Below are 12,027 nucleotides of genomic sequence, written 5' to 3'. Positions count from 1 at the left end.
GATCTCATGGTGATGTCGGACATGCGGACATTCTTTAGTCCAACGGCTTGCCTTAGCCCTTCCGGATCCACCCTCCACCAACGCCTGGACCGGTAGGTAGCCGACTACCTGGCCTTAAGTGTAGATGTAGACACTGTGAGCAGCAATGAACCCTTGGACTACTGGATGCAAAGGCTTGACCTGTGGCCAGAGCTGTCCCAATTTGCCATACAACTTCTGTCTTGCCCTGCCTCAAGCGTCCTGTCAGAAAGGACCTTCAGCACAGCTGGAGGCATTGTCACTGAGAAGAGAAGTCGCCTAAGTCACACAAGTGTTCAGTAGAGATGGCCCGAACGGTTCGCATGCGAACGGTTCCAGGCAAACTTTCGGTGGTTTGCATTCACCAGCGAACGCAAACTTTTGTGGAAGTTCGATTCGCCCCCATAGTGCGTCATTAGGGACAACTTTGACCCTCTACATTAGTCAGCTGGCATATAGTAGCCAATTAGGCTACACTCTCTCCTTGAGCCACTCCCCCCTTATAAAAGGCAGGCAGCCCCGGGCTTTACACTCACTCGTGTGCCTGCATTACTTAGTGAAGGGACAGCTGCTGGCAGACTCTCATAAGGAAAGATTGGTTAGGCTCTTGTAGGCTTGTTAGCTTGCTCCTGGCTGATTGTTATTGCTAAAATAGCACCCCTCAACCGCTCTTTTGTGAGCTAATGTTCTCCTGATGTGTTTTTTGTGTTGCCCACTGACACCGACTTTATACAGCCCTCTCTGTTGCAGCTGGACCTTGGTAATTGTTATTACTGTGCCAGCCAGGCCCTGCCTAACTATCTATACTGGGACACCTACCTATTCCTACCTAACTACTGGGGCACCTACTTACTTATACGGGGACACCTACCTATGCCTACCTACCTACCTATACTAGGGCACCTACCTATGCCTAGCTAACTACTGGGACACCTACCTATGCCTATCTACCTATACTGGGACACCTACCTATGCCTACCTACCTATACTGGGACTCTTACCTATGCCTAGCTAACTGCTGGGGCACCTACCTATGCCTACCTACATACAAGAAGATAAGGTTGTTGCTTCATTGTGGACAGACCAAATTTGATCAGCTGGACAGTCACTGTTGTTCTATCATTGAGCTACCACAGCCCGGCGACCATATGGCCTTGAACACCGTCACGGCCTGCACTCTCGCCATGGTGCGCACCTGTCCAGCACAGCTGTCACTACGCAAACAGCTGTTTACGTTGCGTTACACAGTGATTTTGGTGTGTCAGTGTGAAGCAGTACTCTAATTACACTCCCTGATTGATGTATACACATGCAAGATGTTTGAAAGCACTTTAGTCCTGCAATTTAGCATTCAATGGGTTTTCTGCCCTTAAAACGCTGCTTTGCGTCAAATCCAGATTTTTCCCCGGGACTTTTGGCATCTATCCCACTCATCCATGCCCCCCTCCAGGTGTTAGACCCCTTGAAACATCTTTTCCATACACTTTTGTGGCCAGCATAAATGTTTCTAGTTTTCAAAGTTTGCATCCCCATTGAAGTCTATTGGGGTTCGTGAAAGTTCGCGCGAACCAAACCTTTTGCGGAAGTTCGCGAACCTAAAATAGGAGGTTCGGGCCATCTCTAGTGTTCAGTACCTCACCTTTATCAAAATTCATGAGGCGTAGATCCTGGAGGCCTACTGCCCGCCCCAAGACTAAGTCAGTCCCCACGCACAGCATCTCTGCCTGCACGCCGTGTGACTGCCTGCCCCAAGACTAAGTCGCTCCCCACTGTAATGCTGGGGGTCATACTTTCTGACCACCAAGCACAACAAGGCTAAGAGCTGGATAATGGAAGAGGCTACATAGGTTGCCCCGAGCAACTACAGCTCTGGTCTTCCGATATCGCTACAGATAAGACGCAATGCCAGCGCAGTGCGATGTTGCGCTGCTCTTGTGATAGCAAACATTCAGACAGATACAAGACAGGACTATAGATTGGAGCGTAACTAGTAGCAACCGCAGCTCACAGTCACATCCACGGAAGCAGAGCAAGCAGGCTAACAAGTCACCAGCAAGCATCCACACAGGCAAGACTACAGGAAAGAACGTAACTTATAGCAACACAGCTATGCTAGCTAAGCACGGGTGATCACGATAAGCGCAACCTACCAAAACGTGCTAAAAACTAACTAGCTAAACACAGGATATCAACAGTTCGAGTGCGTATATATCAGCGGCACTGATATATCACCGTAGCACGAATACATGGAAAATAACAAACGCTTACTAGAATGTGTACAGGGAGTGCAGAATTATTAGGCAAGTTGTATTTTTGAGGAATAATTTTATTAATGAACAACCATGTTCTCAATGAACCCAAAAAACTCATTAATATCAAAGCTGAATATTTTTGAAAGTATTTTTCAGTTTGTTTTTAGTTTTAGCTATTTTAGGGGGATATCTGTGTGTGCAGGTGACGATTACTGTGCATAATTAGGCAAAGTAACAAAAAAACAAATCTATAACCATTTCAATTATTTATTTTTACCAGTGAAACCAAAATAACATCTCAACATTCACAAATATACATTTCTGACATTCAAAAACAAAACAAAAACAAATCAGTGACCAATACAGCCACCTTTCTTTGCAAGGACACTCAAAAGCCTGCCATCCATGGATTCTGTCAGTGTTTTGATCTGTTTACCATCAACATTGCGAGCAGCAGCAACCACAGCCTCCCAGACACTGTTCAGAGAGGTGTACTGTAAATCTCACATTTTATGATGGACCACAGGTTCTCAATGGGTTTCAGATCAGGTGAACAAGGAGGCCATGTCATTAATTTTTTCTTCTTTTATACCCTTTCTTGCCAGCCACGCTGTGGAGTACTTGGACGCGTGTGATGGAGCATTGTCCTGCATGAAAATCATGTTTTTCTTGAAGGATGCAGACGTCTTCCTGTACCACTGCTTGAAGAAGGTGTCTTCCAGAAACTGGCAGTAGGACTGGGAGTTGAGCTTGACTCCATCCTCAACCTGAGAAGGCCCCACAAGCTCATCTTTGATACCAACCCAAACCAGTACTCCACCTCCACCTTGCTGGCGTCTGAGTCAGACTGGAGCTCTCTGCCCTTTACCAATCCAGCCACGGGCCCATCCATCTTGCCCATCAAGACTCACTCTCATTTCATCAGTCCATAAAACCTTAGAAAAATCAGTCTTGAGATATTTCTTGGCCCAGTCTTGACGTTTCAGCTTGTGTGTCTTGTTCAGTGGTGGTCGTCTTTCAGCCTTTCTTACCTTGGCCATGTCTCTAAGTATTGCACACCTTGTGCTTTTGGGCACTCCAGTGATGTTGCAGCTCTGAAATATGGCCAAACTGGTGGCAAGTGGCATCTTGGCAGCTGCACGCTTGACTTTTCTCAGTTCATGGGCAGTTATTTTGCGCCTTGGTTTTTCCACATGCTTCTTGCAACCCTGTTGACTATTTTGAATGAAACGCTTGATTGTTCGATGATCACGTTTTCAGAAGCTTTGCAATTTTAAGAGTGCTGCATCCCTCTGCAAGATATCTCACCATTTTTGACTTTTCTGAGCCTGTCAAGTCCTTCTCTTGACCCATTTTGCCAAAGGAAAGGAAGTTGCCTAATAATTATGCAGACCTGATATAGGGTGTTGATGTCATTAAACCACACCCCTTCTCATTACAGAGATGCACATCACCTAATATGCTTAATTGGTAGTAGGCTTTCGAGCCTATACAGCAGGGGTGCCCAATAGGTTCGATCGCGATCTACCGGTAGATCGCGATCGCCTGATGAGTAGATCGCGGCCGCCTGCCTGTGTCCTGTCAAAATCTGAAGCCGTGCAGCTGCGGCTGTCAGATTTTGCTGCCACTCGCATCAGAGAGAAGAGGGGAGAGGCGCGGCTAAAGGGGAGGCACGGCTAGAGGGTAGAGGAGCCAATGAGAAGCCAGGTCTCCTCCCATCCAGGCTGCTTGTGAGCCGTGCTTCTCTTCCCCTCCAAGCTGCCTGCGTGCACAGCGTCTTCTCTCCCCTGGCTGCATGATGTGAGGTACTGTAGTGTAACATAGTCCACAGCGGTCCCAAATTTTGCAGGATTCTCCTGGATTCTGCTCACTCTGTGCACAGTGTGTACTGTGGATGTAATTAACAATCAATCGATAAGAATCACTTGAGGAGGCTTTTATATGTCAGAAGCAAAGCGGTTTATTTTCGCGCGCGGAGATTCTACCCCCAGCTTACATGTACTGAGTCTAACACCCTGTACAGCAAGGAGAGAATTCTGGCAAGCATTTCCCCTTTTTCCCTTATATAGTCCTGTTGTTTATCTCTTGGGTGTTGGTCCTCTCAATATCCTCCACCATATATGGTCTTGTTTGTTTGTCCGCGCTGTCTCTTCCTCACTGGGGATTTCCAAACTTTAGCCTTCTCGAAATCTCTGCTCCTGTAAACATCTTTCACCACTATGTGGTTTCAGATTCCTGTAAAGCAGAACAAACAGACCTCGGCAGTATCGTCGTCTTTTCACAATCAACCACAAGTAGGTCAAGGGGGATAAACATGCATGGGTTAGCAAAAGCAAAGTTAAGGCTTGTGCATAAGCCGCAAAATGGAGGAACATCAATGATCTGACTGCTAGTCACATCAACATTCCCCTCCTGTTGTTCCTCTATTCCTGTGCTTATGTACTGAGAGGTCCCCAACTTTTCTGCACATGAGCCTGCACTACAGGTAAGTTAGGGTCCTATCCAGTACACAGCCTTTCACCCCTTCATCACTGCAAATGAGTCTGCACTACAGTGAATTAAGACATGAAAGTGGAATATACAGAGTTTTAATTTCAGACACTGGAGAAGTTAATAACTGGGACTACAGTGTCATCATACTCTCTGTCGTCCATGGTGGCTATGTCTAATTCTGCATAAGTGGCCTCCTCAAGCATGGTGTCCTTAGTGCCAGAGGTGATAAGGTTACCCAGGAATTTTCTCCCTAGAGGGATGACACAGCAGGCGATCAAGCAAAGGAAGAGTAATATCATCAAGATTATGAGACCCAGTTGTTTAAAAAAGGCACCCCAACTTCCAAACAAGTCAGAAAACCACTTGGAAATTGAATTGTCCACCCCTGCATTTTGTTTTAGTTCTATGGCCAAGCTTTCCAGTTTCTTTAAGGCCACTGTCACCTTCCCATTTGGTCCCGTGTTGTTTGGGATGTATGTACAGCAAGTGTCACCCAACCCAAGGAATTTACATACTCCTCCCTTCTCAGCCAGCATCATATCTAGAGTCATTCTGTTTTGAAAGGTCATTTTTGAGTTGGACCTAACTCAGCTATTAACCCCTGAAGCGCATCTCGTGTATAATTGGCAAATCTTTGCTGGTTGTAATAGACGTAGTTGATCCAATCTACGTTTTTGTTTATCATAACTAGGGGTAAGAAGAAAGACTCAAAACCAGAAGCTACCTGGTCCCGAGCTTTAAATTCATCCGGGACTCCTCGTGGTACCCCGATAACATCACGGTACACATGTGGGTCTAAACTACCTGTTACTGGTGTTTCCCTTTTTCTTCTTCTTGAGGCAACCTGTGACTCCAAGCTTGCGGTTTCTTCTCTTACCATGTGGATTGGCATAAGTAGTTTGATCAGAGCACATTGACCTCTCCACTTAGTAGGCAACTGGCTGCGGACTTTGAGATCCCTGCACAACCAGTGGATGTCCCCAAGCATAAAACTGTGATTCATAAGGAATGAAACCTTCACTTCTCTCACTTCTGCACAGTACCCTTCAGGGAACACCTTCACATCTACCCCCACCTTTTCAGTACTATTATAGCATGTATAATTTCCTTTATAGACTGTAACAGGGGCAGTTAATTTACTAAGTGTGGCTGCATGAATAGGATACTTCTGCTTCCACTCTGAGCACACATCTGAGCTAGTCATATTGCTGAACAGACTCAGAAAACATTCATCCGTTCCATACGGCAGGCTCAGTGGCACTGTGCCCAGATGTGGTCTCGCTCCTGCACATAACATCCAGACATAATATGTTGTACTGCAGTATATCTCATCCACTCCAACCACAAGTTGGTTTCCGCATACCCAGTTTCTATTGCTAGGGGGTCCTCATATGCGGGATTGGCGAGTGAAAAGCTTTTTGGTACCTGGACACTAGGCAGGGCGGAGGCTGTTTTTGGTCCCTTACCAATGAACCGTGCCCATTCTGCATTATCCTTAATATCCTGTAGCCTGATTTTCCCCAACTTATAGTCGATTGGCCACATTCCCACTAGATATATACCTTCATCAGTTTTCTGGGGGTTTTCTATATTTAATGTGAACTTCATTCTCCTCCTCGGGGTTCCCTCATAAGAGATCTTTCCGTTGTTCAGGTATTTAGGGCAGACCCCAGTCTTTGTCACAGTCATTCTGGTCAGGAGTGATTTGCCATTGTGGTCCACCTCTTTCCTAGCTGATTCTGGTCTATAAGCCCAGTCAGGTCCAGTATTCCACCCCACTGCACCCAAGCTTTTGCAGCTGTCGCTCCAATGGTCATCTGTCACACAGATATATACGTCTCTGGTCAGTGGGATCTGGCTATAGAACTCACACTCCCAATCTGCTGAGAATTGGGAACAGTCAAGAACGTCACCTAGACCAAAAGTATAGGTGGCCACTTGCACTCGGGAGGAGTCATACCAGAAGGTCAGTCTTCTTTGCTTATTTTTGGTGGCTGCTATGGTGGTTGCATTGTTTAGTGGTCCTGTCAATGCTTGTTCGTTAGAAGTCTGTCGCTTCACTGGGTGTTCTAGCTCTGGAGGTGTGAAGTAGCTTATCCCTTTTGTCACAATTATCACTAGTGAGATTACTATCATTGCAACTACGGTCCCTCTACCTACGGGTGTTCTGAAGAACCCCACGTCCATAATTCCCACTCGTGGGGGCACCCTCTTTCCCTGCTCTATCTCCTTCATGTCTGCGTGGAGCAAGAACAGCTGTATAGGTGAGAAAAAACCTGCTAGTATTAATCTCCCCCTCAGCCCATCTTGTCCGTTCAGGCAAATGTTCCTTCCCGGTAGGCCGATTCCACTGGAAACTCCAGCAGGCACTACCTATTCTTTCCCTGTGTTAGGTATGGGTGCCCTCTTGCAGTGAGTCAAATGGACCCAGGAACTTCTTTCTGCCACCCTTACTGCTGTTGGAGTCACTATTAGTACTTGGTAAGAACCTTCCCACCTGGGACTATTCCAATGCTTTCTTTTGATGATTCTGATCCACACCCAGTCACCTATTTCAACTAACAAGTCCTCGCTAGCCTGTGGCTCTGTCGGGGGATTTCCTGGTGTGTGTTTTCTCTGCTTGCAGGTGTGCCTTAAGTAGTCGGCTAGTTCCCTTTCGTCAGGGTGGTCTGCAGTAGTCTCAAAGGCTGGAATCCTGTAAGTCCTGCCAAACAAAATTTCATATGGGGACAACTTATCCTTTTTAGGTGTTATTCTCATACTCAAAAGGACAAGGGGCAAACACCACATCCAACTCTTGCCTGTTTCATTCATGGCTTTGCTCAGTTTGTTTTTTTATAGTGCAGTTCACTCTCTCTACTGCCCCTGCTGATTGGGGATGATAAGAGCAATGATTTCTCACTTCTATACACAGTGTAGTAGTCAGTAGCCTAATTACTTCATTTACAAAATGGCTACCATTGTCACTGATTATTTTTTCTGGTATTCCCCACCTGGGTATGATGTCCCTTGTTAATGATTTTGCTACTATGATTGCATCTGCTTTTGCTGTGGGGAATACCTCTACCCAGCCTGAGAATATGTCTAGTATGACCAGAGCATACCTTTTCCCCCTCTGAGGGGATCAATTCAATATAATCCAGTGCCACCATGTGAAAGGGGTAAGCCGGTGTGGGTGTTGTACCTTTAGGTGGCTTTAACCCTTTGGCTGGGTTATGTTGCACACAAATGGTGCATTGTGACACAAATTTTTGAAAATATGTACTGACACCTGGACAGAAAAAATGGGTAGCAGCAATAGCAATCAGCCCTCCTGTTGACACATGGGTCACCCCATGTGTCAATATGGCGAGTAACCTGTATAATGACTTGGGGAGACAGACCTTTTTATTTACTTCATATAGGCCCTGTGCATTCTGTGTAGCGGAGGCTTTTAGCCAGGATGTTAATTCTGCTTTCGGGATATTTTGTTGGAATTCTGTGAGTATTTCAACAGAAATAGACGTGGGCTGCATGGATGGCTGCTTAGGGTCAGCTTGTGAGGTAGCCAGTGTCTGGGTGTCCTCTTTAGTGGCAGCTTTCTTTGCTTCAAGATCAGCAAAGTTGTTACCGTTGGTAACTGGGGTGTCATTGTTCATGTGACGTGAGCTGCACACTTCACTATGGCCAGTTTGATAGGTAGGAGGACACTGTGTAGAAGCTGTTCCAACAGGGACTTATGGCGGATAGGTTTTCCTGCCGCGGTGATCATGCCTCTATTACGCCATTGCGCAGCAAAGGTGTGCACTGTTGAAAATGCATATTGGCTGTCTGTGTATATTGTGACAGCTTGGTCTCTGTACAGGGTTCAGGCACGGGTAAGAGCGTAAAGCTCAGCAGCTTGTGCAGAGTAGGTACTGGGCAATCTTCCTGACTCTATTACTTCATTTAGAGTCACCACTGCATACCCCACTCTTAGTGCCTACTAGATCTTTGGAGGCTGAGTCGTCTACAAAGACTAGTCCACCCTCTGTTAGGGGTTCAGATTGAAGGTCTGGGCGTGGCAGGAACTCTTTATGAGACTCCTGCAGGCAGTCATGTTGATCCTCAGCATCAGTGAAGTTATCTGATGAGGGAAAAAGTGTTGCTGGGTTGAAGGTGGTACAGCGCTGCACCTTGAGGTGTGGCTGGCCCAGCAACGTGGCAGCACAGTACAGGTGGCGAGCAGGAGTGAGAAGTGTCATTTTATCCTGCAACAAGAGAGCATGAACAGCATGTGGAACAAGTACTTCCAAGGGGTGATACAATACAAGTGTAGCGGTTACTAGGGTTGCAACGGTATGAAAAATCACGGTATGATAACCGTCAAAAAAAATACCACGGTATTACGGTATACGGTATTACTCAATTATTCTCATTACAATTACCCTTATAAAAATGAGATACGGTCAAAGTTGAACAAACTCTTCTTTATTAAACTCTTAATGGTTAGGGTCCTCCTGTCATGCTTGAAATATTTACTCTTCTAAATGTCAAAAAAACAATATCAAAAGTAAATCTCATTCTCTCGTGTCACATGACTGCCTATGGCAGAGAGGGCAGATAGTAAGGCCATTTGAAAGCACAGTAGGTTAATATGTCTGCTTCCATGAATCAGGAAGTAGAAACTGTGCAGATTTATTTTAGGATTTGTATCAGCTGCAACAAAGAGAGAAATTGCTGTTGCATATCTTTCAGCAGAGAGGAGGACGTTTTGAGTTCAGGTCCACTTCAAAAATGCTGGTGGTACACTTTACTATACACCTTAGTGTACCAGAGATGAAGCCTAGTGAAAGTTTTATACAGAACTGCGGCTTCCTCCAGCCCCATCATGCACACAGATCCCTCCCACGCCGCCATCCTCAGCCTTTTCTATCGCTGGTATTGAGTCCCGTAACTTGAGCCAGTCGCGGCCAGTCTGAGCATGCGCAGTGCGTTCTCTACAGCGGAGAATAATACTACGCAGGCGTAGTACTATTTTCTGCCAGAGACGGAGGGAGCGCACTGCGCATGCATAAAACTGGCCGTGACTGGCCAAAGTTACGGGACTCAGTAACAGCGATAGAAAAGGCTGAGGATGGCGTCGTGGGAGGGATCTGTGTGCATGATGGGGCTGGAGGAAGCCGCAGTTATGTATAAAACTTTCACTATGCTGCATCTCTGGTTTCCTTTAAAGGATACCAGAGCTAAAAAAGAAAATGCAAATGGGTGGAGCGGACATGAATTAGGTGAAGTCCTGTGCTAAGCCACTGCGGACGATTTCATTAAAAAGTAGGGGGACAGAGTAGAACAGGGGAGAGCGGTGGGCATGAGGACACACACACACACACACACACACACACACACACACACACACACACACACACACACACACACACACACACACACACACACACACACACACACACACACACACACACACACACACACACATAGCTCAGACATCACACACACATAGCTCAGACATCACACACACATACATCAGGCAGACACTTCACACACACATGCCATAGTACGTATACACACTGGCTGCATTTATACAAACACAGCACCTCTCACACAGCAGCACTGCTTATCTGGTGTCGTAAGCTTCAGCTCCCCACGTGCAGTGTGTCTCTCGCTCCTTCTCTCGGGCGGGCGGCATACTCATAATTTTCATGGGGGGAGGAGAGCTGGACATTCCTTTGAACACTGATCTGTATCCGTGTTTATGTCAGCTCTGCAGTCGGGGGAGGCAGGGGGCTGCATGCATCTAGCAGAAGGGAGAACGGGCTGTAGCCTTTTCTCATTTGCCTATTTATTTTGCAGGAATGACCTGGTGACTCCCCCTCTGCCTTTGTGGTACAGTCCACAATAAAAAGAAACCACAAGCAGATACATTGCCGGGGAAATAGATCTCCGTGTGCGCTCCAGCCGTGGCCGCGTCATCACAGGACGCGCATCACCACCCAGCTCCTGCACTCATGTCTGCAAGCCTCCCGCAATCAAGAACAAGCTTTGGGAGCTTGGCTTTGTTAGGAAGGGAGACACAGAGCAGGACAATGCCGGAGCAGTGGCGGGGATGCGGAAATACAGCAAAAACCGGTATTTCCTAAAAGTGCTTACCGTGATTACCGTGCATTGTAAAACCGTGATATACCGTAATACCGGTAAATCGCGGCAACCCTAGCGGTTACCTCAACAGCCATTGCTGCTGCTATCACAGCTTGAACACAAGATGGTAATGCACAGGCCACAGCATCAAGAGGGCGTGAGTAAAAACCCAAAAGTCTCATTTGGTCTCCCCATTTTTGTGTCATCACAGCAGTCATACATTTGTCTTTACAATCGACATATAGATGAAACATTTTGTTGTAATCAGGGAAGGCAAGTACAAGTGGATCTTTCAACACCTGCTGGCACATTCGGAACTGTTAATCCAACTCATCAGTCCACTCAATTCGTTCAGTCAAAGCCATTGGGTTGCCGTGTATGGAGTTATACAAAGGTTTCACTAGTGCTGAGCAATGTATTATCCATGCTCTGCAATAGTTCAGTGTTCCCAGAAATGACATCATGTGCTTTTTAGTCTTGGGTCTCGTCATTTTTTGAATAGCCTCTATTCTGCTTGATTCAATTGTTCTGCCTTCTGCTGAAATCAACTGACCCAGGTATTTCACCTCAGGCTGGCAGAACTGTAATTTGGACTTAGAGGCTTTGTGCCCATGCTCTGCTAAATAGTGCAAGAGCTGTATGGTGAGGGTCTTGTTCTGTTGCTCAGTAGGAGCCCCTACAAGCAAGTCGTCAACATAGATCAATAGGCAGCAGTCAGATGGTACAGGAAATGCTAAAAAAGGCGTTAGAGAGATCCACCACGCTAAATGACTTGCAGGTGGGCTGGATGGTGTTGAGGATCGTGTTGGGGTCAGGTACGACAGGTGCTCTTGGTATTACCGCTGCATTTACCGCCTGCAGATCGTGTATCATGCGGTATTTTTGTCAGGAACTAAATTATTATTCTGGGCGTAATTTACAGTTGGACCAGTCTGCAGGAAGCTAGCTGGAGTGGACTTGGCTTGGTTTACTCCTGACAGAGAATCAACTTGACTAACTGGATCATTACTAGGAACCTGATGCATGGTTGCTAAGGGTAATAACAAAACAGAATGAGCATTTTTCTTTACAGAAGATAATTGCTTAGGGATTCTCAGCATCATAGGATCAAAAATGGAATGTCTTAAATTAGTGTGACTACACAAATGACTGG

The 12,027-nt window shown here is 46.3% G+C and overlaps 1 protein-coding gene across 5 annotated transcripts in view; it reads left to right on the top strand.

Moving 5' to 3' along the window:
- TENM2 (teneurin transmembrane protein 2) overlaps positions 1–12,027 on the top strand; it is a 4,210,084-nt gene that overhangs the window by 53,409 nt on the left and 4,144,648 nt on the right. The gene's annotated exons all lie outside the window — the stretch shown is intronic.

The sequence above is a fragment of the Hyperolius riggenbachi genome, chromosome 3, assembly GCF_040937935.1.
Source record: "Hyperolius riggenbachi isolate aHypRig1 chromosome 3, aHypRig1.pri, whole genome shotgun sequence".
Taxonomy (NCBI): Eukaryota; Metazoa; Chordata; class Amphibia; order Anura; family Hyperoliidae; genus Hyperolius; species Hyperolius riggenbachi.
The sequence above is the reverse complement of the archived record's forward strand: the minus strand, read 5'-3'. Positions and strand labels throughout refer to the sequence as shown.